The following is a 12,667-nucleotide window of genomic DNA, read 5'->3' as shown; positions in this document are numbered from 1 at the left end:
AATAAGTAATCAAGTGGTCAAGTGCAAAGATGGCAAGTGTGGGTATTTGGACAGTGCAACAGTTTAAGAAACAACAAATGGTGTACAAATTATAACAGCGGGAATGTTTGATAAAAGGGACAAACTATCACAGACTAACTGCTGCAAATGTCTGCCTCCGCAGCTTTCTGCCTTCTCCATTTCTGAAGGAATACCTCTCCAGAAACACCACTGGGCTGACTGCCTTTACGTCTTTTCAGCTAAAAATAAAAATAATAAAAAAGGGGAGAGAAAATAAAATTTAATTATATACAGAATGTTAATAATGATCTGTGAGCAAAATATTTAGATAAAAACTTATATGAATGAACTGCAAGATGAAAAAAAAAAAAAAAAAAAAAAAAAAAAAAATATATATATATATATATATATATATATATATATATATTTTTTTTTTTTTTTTTTTTTTTGTTTTTTGGATTTACATTAAAAGGTATTAAAAGCATGGTACAGAACATATGATTACTGTGATATCTGTCATATAAAAGCACATAAAAACACTAACATTACAGTGATACAAACATAGCTGGTTTGGTGACAATTGTATTGTTGAATTGATTATTAATATACCATAGGAAAACTACAGTTACAGTTACTAATGTCCCGTTTACTGTGTTTTAACTTCATATTTAATTTATTACTATTGTAAGTGTCGTGATTACCATGATTTCACTATTTTTAGCAGCTGTGTGCATTTAAACACAATGAAACTCAAAGACAGCCGCGGATGACCGATATAATACAGCGATTAAACATATGGCGCTAATCTTATTAATAATGAAGACAGAATACATTTTATAAAAGGCATTAAAAGAGCGTATTTACGACTACTCACCCAAACTGTGGAACTGATAGCAAGTATCGCGATGTGTGCTGAATGAGACTTCTTGAACGTGATTTCATAGCGATAAACATCTCATGTCCTCGCATCAAAATTCAGACGCTAAAAGTTTCCCACTGAAAGAAATGAAGGTCGTAGTGCATCGATATTTCGACGCCGAGAGGCACATTTGGCGTCATAAAAGTGACGCTAGGGGCGCTTAACCATGCTTCGGTTTTTGACGCCTTTGGAGTGAGAATGGGTTGGAATAGCAGTAGAGTACTAATGCATTATCTGCATCTGCTGTTAGTCGCTCACCAGCAGGTGGCACAAGCAAGACCAAAACAACACGTAGAGCAAGTCATTCATTCACAAAAACTGAATATTTCAGAAGTGAACTCTGAATGAATATGACTTATTGATTTTTTTTTTATTATGAAAATGTCTGTGGAATGTTTTGAATTGAAATATTTACAGCTTAAATCAACAACTTTGTTGAATTTTAGCCCCTAAAAAATACAAGTCATTTATACAAAGCATTAAAATTAAAGCGCTGTTAAAGGAGCATTGCGTAGGTTCTGAAATGTCTAACCATTACTGACAACAGTGGCCGTTAGAGGAACTGCAGCCAGTCTCATGCTCGTTCTCAGTGCGCACGCTCTTTTTTTTTTTTTTTTACTTACGAGGAGTGTCCGTGGGTGTCTGAATTGTGCTGGAGGCTGGTCGCTTCTTTCCATCCGTAGAGTCCATTTGAAAACACTATTGCCGCTGCTTACTATAATGGCTAGCGTGCCGTACGGTTGTAAACCCAAGTAGACGAGAACGCGCATGGCGTCACATTTTGTGAATTTTCGCGCCAATTCGGGCCCGACTCCTCCACACACAATTGAGCCTACAGGCTGATAGAGGCAACCGTGGTGGACAGTCGAGGTGTCATTCTTTTTTTTTACATCATGGTTGGCTCATACATGTACAAATGAAAACTCTATCTTAAAGATTTTTTTAAGTAAAAACCTCCACATAGCTCCTTTAATACAATGCATTATTATTATTATTAAATTTTTTTCAGTTAGTTCAATTCAACATGCTTTTTTTTTGTTTGTTTGTTTTCATTATTTATTTATTTTTCCATAGTTCTGTGGTCTTTTGTGGACTTTTACACTAGAATGAAAATAACGGTAATGCAAACTTTCCAAAATTCACAGGAAGGGTGGCACTGACAAGCAGAGACTCCAAAAAAAAAAGTAACACCCTCATGTAGAGATTGAATTTTTGCTGGTGTTGTTTTTAGAAATCTGTTGTTGTTAATAATAAATAAATAAATAATCAATTAAAAAGCAATTAACTTTTAAAAGCTGAAATCAAATAAAATTTTAAAAACTAAAGTTGAAGCACTAAAATTACAAAATGTACAAAAAAAATTATCACATTACTAAAAAAAATAAAAATAAATAAATTAAAATTAAATTAAATTAAAAAATTAAATCAGAACTGAAAATATTAAAATAAAAGTTATCTGAAAGCACTATAAATTAATTAATACCAAAATAATACTGCTGTATTTGCTGTATTTATTTAATGAATAAGGTGAAAACTCTAGTAATGTAAAGGTTGTTGATGCTTCAAGTTCAGGAAGCATAACCTGGTGTATTTCTACGATAATTTCAAAGAAGAGTATTAGGCATAAGTTAGTACTTTCTCTGCATTGCTCATATTTGTAAAAACCATTTAAACGCCTGGCCTGGAACTCCTCCAAACTTTTCAGGTGGCAAATATTACTTTGATTAGACAGCCATGCTTATCTGAGCAAAAAATAAATAAAAATCATCAAAATCATTGATTAAATCAGTCAAACACAAAAATGTATGTGCCCAGCTACATCTGATTAAAATATTATGCTAATTGACAGTGAGTGTAGTTTCAGACATTACAGTGCTTCACTCGCACTGACTCTTATTCTGCCTGAAAGAATGAAAAGACCGAGCTGAAGGTTGAGCGATTCGACCAATCAGATGAAAGCAGCGTTTCAGCTCCGCCCACAAATGCGAATGAAATATTGAAGCCATAAACCGAAATGATCAAAACGTACACGGACCAACTGTCTTGTCCATGTTCTCTCACTTGAATCCTTTTCTTGAGATTTGAGTCTCTGACCTTCTGCAAGCCCTGCCTTGTTCACGCAGTGATTGACGTGTCGGGAGGGGGCGGACACGTGATCGGCTAGGAATGCATTTTCAATGTGCACATTGAATTTTGCTACATTCATTGCGGGACATTGAATGAAAATGCAATTGTAAGTGTCTGTTAATGCATTTAAGAAAAATAGCATTTAAATGATCATTTTGCCACAGTTTTTGCTTGAACATGTTAGACATATCTAATCATTTCTGTAATACATTTTCATTTTAATTTTGCAACTTATAAAGCGTAAAAATTAGTATTCATTTTACATATTAAAACTGGTGTATGAAATGGCAAATGAAAATTATGTAATTTAATTTTCATTTTGCACCAAACGTTGCTCAAATGTATTGGAAAATGTAAATGTAAATACAGAAATGCATTGTCATTTTACATATTGCATTGTCATTTTGCATATTACATTCCAAATTGAATAATGCTACCCATATGCTTCCATAAATACTAACCGTTAGTTTTAACCAATATATACCTCACTGAAAATACCAATGAGAATGACTAGGAGTAGTGGTGACCCCAAATAGTCGACGATTTGATGCTTCAATTCGAGGAGCCTGATTCGACTACCAATCTCACAGTCGAATATTCGCAGGCTGTTATGATTATGCCATTCTGTCTATATGGGGGAGCTTAAATGTCTGATTTCAATAGAACTACCGGTTTTCTCCCAATAAGTTAATATGCAGCCTATTATGACAAAGCCGTGAATAAGAATCTGAAAAGAAAGAAGCTTCAAAAAAATATTTTAAAGTGGGTGAATAAATCCAACTATCCTAATAGATTTATGTTTCACTTTGTATAATCGGTGACCGACAGAGGAGCATCTTGGCGGCAGGGATTTAAAACTTTACCAAGACTCAAACTGACACAGGCAGAGACTGGATTTTTTCGATCAGGTAGGGTACAAGTGATTTCAAAACATTTCAAGCCGGTGTATATATATCGTGCATATATTATTTACCTAATATAAGATGCATTAAGTGCAGTCAAGTGCTTCATTGTAGTACTACGGTGATATCTCTTCAGCGCACAGCGCGAGCAGGTCAAACTACAATGCAGAATATTAATAACTATGACTGGGGCTGTCACACACATACCATTATAATGAGAACACCATTATAATAAAACGCTGTGAATTTTTAGAGTTTAGCTGCTGTTTTTGCATTGTTTCATAAAGAACGCGTCCACAAAAGGAGTTAATTCAGAGCCGCGTAGACACGTTCATTTGCACTCGAACTCTTTTTGCATATAGCCTGTAAATCTTAATACTAATGTTATCTTGTATAAATAACGAAGCGTATTCTACATGAAATTATGAGTTGAATCTCATTGATTAAAAACTTACTATCAAATCACTCTATTGGTCATCTTCACCACGCGCAGCTCAAAACAGAAATGCAGAACATGAATAACTACTGCTAGAAGCTTAATTTATAATGAGAGCACTATTGTAAAATTTGTGAATTGTTAGGGTTTCACTGATGTTTAGTGTTAACTATATTTTAATCAAAACATAAAAACATTATTTACCCCGTTTGTATCTGCGAGGCATTTGTTGCACATTTTGCCTGTTTGTGTGAACAGCAGTAGGCTAATTATGGCTGTCGAATGTCTGACTTGACTCAATGTATTTTGGCCCGCCCCCAAACATATGATTCGACTATAGGTCGAATATCAGCAAGATTCGAAAATTCCGATTCGATTATGAAAATCCTTAGTCGGGGACACCCCTAACTAGGAGAAACAAAGACTTCTGGTGGTGAAACGTGGTAAAAAATTATATTCAGAAAGGACATATATATACACAGCATATATGTGTGGCAAATACTGTGGTCCTTGAATCAACATTTTCACAACCATCTGCAAAAAAAAAAAAAAAAAAAAAAAAAAAACAGGACCTTTGAGGTTCACTTTGACACAACACAAACATAACAAGTTCAGACTGAACCGTATTCATAATAAAATGACAATAATAAATAAATAAACAAATATGTCACTGTTCCCATAATATATAACAACTCGTATCCAGTGAATAGCAAGTATTACATGTTAGCATGGCAATAAATTGAAAGCAGTAATGGGACATCTAGTGTCTCTAAAGAGCTCAAGAGAAAACACCATTACTCTTAGCTCATTTCCATCAAACTCCTGTTTGGCTCAATCAATATCCACACTGAAGCGTTATCCAATGTAATAGTGTAAAAACCAGCACTGAGCTCTGTAATTAGATTTTTTAGCATGTAATGGATAGAGCGCATGAAGCACAATACAACTAGCGCTGAATTAACTCTCACAGGCCACAGCCAGCGAACTCTCACTACACAATGCTAATTATGCTAATGCTAATCCCCATATCACCCTCTTTGCCTCATTGAGAGACATAGACACTAAGTGTGATTTGTGTCAAATGAGCTTCCAGTGTAACTGTGTGGCATGAAGGTAAACACTTGATTAATTAAAGTTCATGAAAAAACCTGAACTGAAGGTGACTTCTAACTTAACTCGCATGATGTTAGGATGAGAATCCACTGTCAGTCACATTCTGTATAAACTCAGAAAAAAAAGAAAAAAAAACTTTCCCACTGACAATTAATTGAAGATCACAAATTAAATAGGTTGAATAAATGAAAAAAAAGCACCTTGTGGAGTCCATGACCATCAACAGCACATCAATTATATCAATGTTAAAACCTAAGAGCTCTTTTATATTTGGACTAGAAAGAAACATTCTATTAACCAATCAAAATAACTATGGCGTTATTTTTGTGGCACAATCCTGAGCGAGTAATTGTATGTTTTGAGCACAGAGAACTATATTTTGCAAGCACATTACATTATATTTTGAACAGAAATTAACAATCGCAAAAAAAAAAAAAAATTCGCTTGAGCAAAGAAAAAACGATTCCGTGCTCAAATGTATTTGATTGTTTGCTATTATCCATATTAACGTGCAGTAATAACTCCTCTCACGCAGTTTACTCAGGTGCTCTCTCACAAACTTATTCTCTGCGCTCCTGTCAAGTAACTCTCTCTCGCGCTCAACTCTTGACACACGCTCGCTCAATTTCCAACATCATTACAAGTGTGCCACAAAATCAACCAATCGGAATATTAAAGGTCAATTGTGATTGGCTGTTGGTCTCCAATCAAATCGCTAGTAGAACCAAAGCCCGTCTGGTCCATGTACGTTTTGATCATTTCATTTCCTATTTAGAATTCAGTAACGATTTTTTTTTATTTTTTTTTAAATGTCAAAGCTCTTTACATTCTTTGCATGTGATTTATCAACACCTAGTACATCTTAAAGTCGGCATGAAATCAAATTTGACAAATCTTCTTTTTATATGTAATATTGTAGTGTTTATTATAAATGATTTATCTGTGCACTTCATTATTTTTTTAAAATTCATGTACCCTTATAATCTTTAATCAAATACATTACCCTATCATCCCCCCCTCGAAACGACCTCTCTTCTCTTTCGGTCACGTGCCATTGCGAAAGGGTGCGGCCAGAGCCGATGAGGGTGCGGCTATTGGTGTCTGTCTCGTTTCTGCACCACCTCTCAGAGAAACTTGTCAGTGTCATTTTGTTTGCAACGCCCAACCTCCAACGATCCAATCAATTCCCCGATGGACGAAACCAAGCCCTGCCCTACATTTTTTTCTAATTTCAGAAGCCGTTTAACTCGGATATACGTCACAGCAAGGAAAAAAATGAAAATCTCAACTTCCGTTTCATGCTGACTTTAAAATATACAGCTCATGAAAAATAAAAGTTCCAGATGGACAAACATTAAATGCATAAACCTGTGTGAATAAACTATATCTTAAAATAAATTTGGAGGTAGGTTGAAAAAGCTAGATTGGGAAGTCTTAAAAAGTTGTACAGCTTGAAGTGTGAAGTTTATTCTTGTACACAGATATGGCATATTCATGGCAGAACACATGAAATTCATGTATATATTTGTCACTTAAACTATTGTAAACAAAAATCCTGTCGCCCCCTCTAGTGGACATTAAGTGTTAAGGCCTTCATTGCTCGGGTAACAAAAGTCACTAGGATTTTTTGGAAAGTTAAGGCTGACCAGTTATACAGCAACACGAGTCAGACGAGTCTGAAGATCTGAGCTGAATTTCGTGAAACATTACAATTCTAGTCGGTGTCAATTACTCTTATAATAAATAATAATAATAATGTTTAATATATGTTGGCTTTCTCAAGCCCAACAAAGAATACTAAGAAGAGAAACATCATTCAATTTAGTATGTAATAAAACTAATATTACTAATTTATTTCATAAATTTAACTATATTAATTTTCACAATTATTTATTAATGTCACACACACATACCTAGTGCCTTTAGACTTAAAAGACGAAAGTAATAAATGTTACAGACATATTATCATGGAACTGTTCAGTCTATTATTGATTTTGATTTCCACTTCAGTTTTATCCAAGGAGACAGAACTATTTGCACTGTATTTACAGTTGGACAATATTCATACAATACTATAACCTAGAAATAATTTAAAGGGGTCACTTGCAAGTCACAGCAGCACGAATTATGTGTCCAGCCACATCTGTTTCAAATATTATTCTAATTAAAAGTGAGTGGTGATTTCAAACATTACAGTGCCGCACTCGTTCTGACTCTTATTCTGCAGAAAGAATGAAAAGACGTGCTGAAGGCGAAGCGATTCGGCCAATCAGATGAAAGCAGCGTTTCAGCACCGCCCACAAGTGCGCATGAAATATTGAAGCCATAAACCGATTTGTAAACACCAAAAGACAAAATGAGATATAGAGCCAAAAACTCATTTTCCGTTTGTTAAACTAAACGGAAAAACTAATAAACAAGCCATTTTTCCATTTCTCGTTATTGAATTCTAAATAGGAAATGATAGGGCTTTGGTTCTACTAGCGATCTGATTGGAGACCAACAGCCAATCACAATTGACCTTTAATTTTCCGATTGGTTGATTTTGTTGCACACTTGTAACGCTGTTGTAAGATGAGTGAGTGTGTGTCAAGAGTTGAGCGCACAGAATTAAGAGGTTGAGAGAGAGAGAGAGAGAGAGAGGGACTTGACAGGAGCGCAGAGAATAAGTTTGTGAGAGAGCACTTGAGTAAACTGCGTGAGAGGAGTTATTACTGCACGTTAATATGGATTATTATTTATTAGATATAATGTAATGTGCTTGCAAAATATAGTTCTCTTTGCTCAAAACGTACAATTACTTGCTCAGGATTGTGGCACAAAAATAACGCCATAAATAACTCGCTTAGGGACACTCAGAACGCCTTAGCAACTGCCTAGGCCTTTAATATATTCTGATCCCATTCTATTTTCTTTCTCTTTCGTTCAATGACATTGTGGAGCAGAAAGTCAAAACCCACAAATTATATATATATATATATATATATATATATATATATATAAATATGAGGACTGCTCTGAGGTAAAGCAGTTTATTTGCTTTTAAAAGTCATGCATCAGTGACAAAAAAAAAAAAAACATTAGTCGTAAATGTGTTGAACGCCCACTTACCAATCTTTCTGTTTGTTGTCTATGTGAAGAGAGTAAATGAGAGAAAAGAAACCATTAATTAAACACAAATAAACATGCAGAAATGCAAAAATGTAAGAAAAAAAAAGAATTAGTTTTCCTGAGAGCAATATTTAACACTTTTTGTCTTCTTTTGACTTTCATTCTTCTCAACTCTGTCTTTCTCATAACTATAACAACTTTTATTTTATTTTATATGTCTTCACAAATTTTAATTAGAGAAGCAAAAATTAAAATAAGCAGCTATTTAACATTAAAGAAGATATTATATATGTGTTATTATACTATAGAGTATGTAATAATAATAATAATAATAATAATAATAATAATAATAATAATAATAAAACATTACTTTATAAGTAAACTTACTTAGGTTTTAATTTTTTTTATTTTTTTCAGAATCATACATACATTTCAAATTTTTAATTACTGACAATTTATTTAAATAATAGGTTTGGGGTTTCTAAGATCTTGTAAAGGTTTTATGAACATATAAATGATAACTTTTTTTTTAATGACAACACTGCATTTATTTTATCAGATATACAGTAAAGCAGTAATATTGTAGTTATATTGTGAAATATAAAATGAAATTTATTAAAAAGTGGGATAATGTGTCAATATTTCAGGATGTTACCTAGTCCAAAATGTCTACGTTTATTTTGCGATAAAGGCTTATTATAATAATAATAATAATAATAATAATTATTATTATTATTATTTAAGAAAAAAAAGCAGCAGAAATACTTGTACACCATCAAGGCAAACAGCCAGTTCTCTGTATTTTTGGTTTGTTAGTGTCACTCATGTCTGAGTTTTTTTCCTCTCCTTCACCTCGTGTTCCTTCACTTCTATGTTTGTCATCTTCTCCTCCTCAAGTCCGTATTTTTCCAGTAACTGAACCACACTTGAAACTTAATGACACTTGCTTTTATTAAAACCAGAGAGATTCTTTCACATCTCAGAGGTCATCTAATGTAATATCATTCATTAAAATCCTCAATACACACACACATTCTCTCATGCTTCTCCCTCACGACTTTGTATTTCTATTCTTCGCTGTGGCATGGATCAATACTGCAATTTACAAGGTTGTCAAAACATTCAAATATAAATGGCCAAGGAGCCAGAAAAAGGGGGAGTGCGGGGGGGCAATGGAGAGCCAGGCGTCTCTATAATATCCCATCTACCCTCTTCAACTTTTAACAAGTAATTTCCCTTTTCCCAACATTAGTTTTCATTAGGCCTCACATCCATGACAGAAAATCAAACAGCAGCCGTGGCCACAGCTTCCCCTGGGAGAGATGACATTCTGACGGGTCACTCTCAAGTATTTGTGGATGAAGGTGAAAAAATATGATAATCAAGGCATTAGGCATCCTTTCCGGCTGGTCTAAGGGTAGAGAACAACTTGTCAATGCACACCACCTGTTTTCCATGAGCCGCGCTCTGCCTCAGGTGATAAATTCCTGCGTTCTCTCATTCATGTTTTTAAAAGCCCGATGTGGCTTTACTGGTAGCTGTGCAATGTGACTTACTTCTGAAATTATTGTGTGTGTATTTACAGTGTGTATATATATATATATATATATATATATATAGATAGATAGATAGGTAGAGAGAGAGAGAGATTTGCAATTCTGTTCATCTTGCTCTCTCTCTCTTTCTCTCTCTCATTTTTATCACTTTGCACATCTTATCAGCTGTATAACATTTGTCTTTTATCTGCCTTTTCAGTAATGCTTTTTCATCTGGTACTTAATGGACTAATTTCCAATGATAATTATCAAGATCTAATTTCAACTACAATATTCAGCTAGCGTTTAACAGATATTAAGAGCTTATGAAAATTAAACTGATCCTATTTATCCTGATCACCAAAAGCCAGTTAATGAAAAGAAGACAATAAGAGCGGAGCAGCTTTAGTGTGACTTAAAGGGTCGCCGCACACCCAATGTCAGAGTAAAACATTCAGGGTCAAATTGAAACAAACTGATAGTTGTTTTTCCACCATTGAGTTCTATGACGCCATGTTTGAGAACATCTTTGCACTACAGAAAATGATTTTTTTTTTTTTAACCAGAAGTAAAGATTAAACACATATTGACCTTTTGTGACAACTTGCCCCAACAGTAAGATATGTTGTCAGTTATATATTTATATAAATATATATATAAATGAAAAGAAAACAGATAGAATAGAAAAAGAAAAGAGTGAACTATTGTTATAGGCCATTTTTTACTTTTGTTAATTGTATAATAAATGAAAATAAATCAAACTAGTTCAAGTTCAAGTTGAGCTTTACTGACATTCCGCTACATGTGTGGACATACAGTGGAATGAAATGTCATGCCTCACAGGACCACAGTGCTACATAAATACAGACATACAACAATGAAGTAAAACAGCAAACCTATACAGAACTATACATATTTCGACCATAAATGTACTATACATATAAATGTTTACCTATACATTAGCTAAAAAATACAGACTACACGAATGCTTCACATAATACCATACCGATACACAACTAACCTGCTGACAGATTTTGACTTTAAATACTATATGTAAATGTTAACCTATGCATACAAATGTTACACATAAACACTGTACCGGTACACAAACTAATCTACAGATTTTGAATATGAATATACTATGTATAAATGTTTACCTATACATAGACTGAAAAGGAAATATATATAGACTATATGAATGCTTCCCATAATACTGTACATGTGCAAAGAGAAACATCGCAAGTCAAGCAGCTGGCTGGGGAACAGTGCAAGATGATTTGTAGTGCAAGATCTTGTAGAATACAAAAACAGATGTAACTATTGTGACTGCAATGTACAATTTGTAGATAATAAATGCTGTAACCAGATGTTAAGAAGCATGTGTTCCTTTACCATTTGCCATAGTTATTGAGTGTTGTTTAGACTGATTGATTTTTGGTCTCTTTATATGTTCTCAGTACAAGGCCATCGGTATCCTGAGAGCTGTTTCTGTTCTATCAGATACACGACCTCCACCTCTAAATACACACAATTCTTGAGATGAGGAAAAAACAGAAGTCCATCAGTCATTCAAGCATCCATTAAATCAATCAATTAATTAATCAATCAATCAATCAATTAATTTAAGGATTTTTTAATCTATTATTTTCCAACATATTATTATATCTTTCAATAATAAAAGGGATACTATGATATGCATTTTTAAGAATTTTAATAATATTTTGGATAAAATACAGGTGCATCTCATTAAATTAGAATTTTGTTTGTAAATTGTTGGCCTTCTGGAAAATATGTTCATTTACTGTACATGTATTCAATACTTGGTAGGGGCTCCTTTTGCTTTAACTACTGCCTCAATTCAGCGTGGCATGGAGGTGATCAGTTTATGGCACTGGTGAGGTGGTCTGGAAGCCCAGGTTTCTTTGACAGTGGCCTTCAGCTCATCTGCATCATCTCTCATTTTTTGGTCTCTTGTTTCTCACATTCCTCTTGACAATACCCCATAGATTCTCTATGGGTTCAGGTCTGGTGAGTTTACTGGCCAGTCAAGCACACCAACACAATGGCCATTTAACCAACTTTTTGTGCTTTTGGCAGTGTGGGCAGGTGCCAAATCCTGCTGGAAAATTAAATCAGCATATTCAAAAAGCTCCAACATTTCTTGGTAAACGGGTGCAGTGACTTTGGTTTTCAAAAAACACAATGGACCAACACCAGATGACATTGGACCCCAAATCATCACAGACTGTGGAAACTTAACACTGGACTTCAAGCAACTTCTCCACCCTTCCTCCAGACTTTAGGACTTTGGTTTCCAAATGAATACAAAACTTGCTCTCATCTGAAAAGAGGACTTTGGACCACTCGGAAACAGTCCAGTTCTTCTTCTCCTTAGCCTAAGTAAAACGCATTTGACGTTGTCTGTGGTTTAGCAAATTCCTCGTCATGTCTGTGTGTGGTAGCTCTTGATGCTGTGATCCCAGCCTTAGTCCATTCTTTGTGAAGTTCACTCAGATTCTTGAAT

At 34.3% G+C, this 12,667-nt stretch overlaps 1 long non-coding RNA gene across 3 annotated transcripts in view; it reads right to left on the bottom strand.

Annotated features, from left to right (window-relative positions):
- LOC132151380 (uncharacterized) overlaps positions 1-1,022 on the bottom strand; it is a 162,843-nt gene extending 161,821 nt beyond the window's left edge. For all 3 annotated transcript variants that reach the window (XR_009436398.1, XR_009436399.1, XR_009436397.1), the window contains exons 1-2: positions 875-1,022; positions 140-239 (exon numbers count right to left, since the gene is read on the bottom strand). This is a non-coding gene — a long non-coding RNA (uncharacterized LOC132151380). The remainder of the gene's footprint in view (positions 1-139; positions 240-874) is intronic.
- Between the last annotated feature and the right edge of the window lie 11,645 nt (positions 1,023-12,667).

The sequence above is a fragment of the Carassius carassius genome, chromosome 10, assembly GCF_963082965.1.
Source record: "Carassius carassius chromosome 10, fCarCar2.1, whole genome shotgun sequence".
In the NCBI taxonomy this organism is placed as follows: domain Eukaryota; kingdom Metazoa; phylum Chordata; class Actinopteri; order Cypriniformes; family Cyprinidae; genus Carassius; species Carassius carassius.
This window is presented reverse-complemented; position numbering and strand designations above follow the sequence as displayed.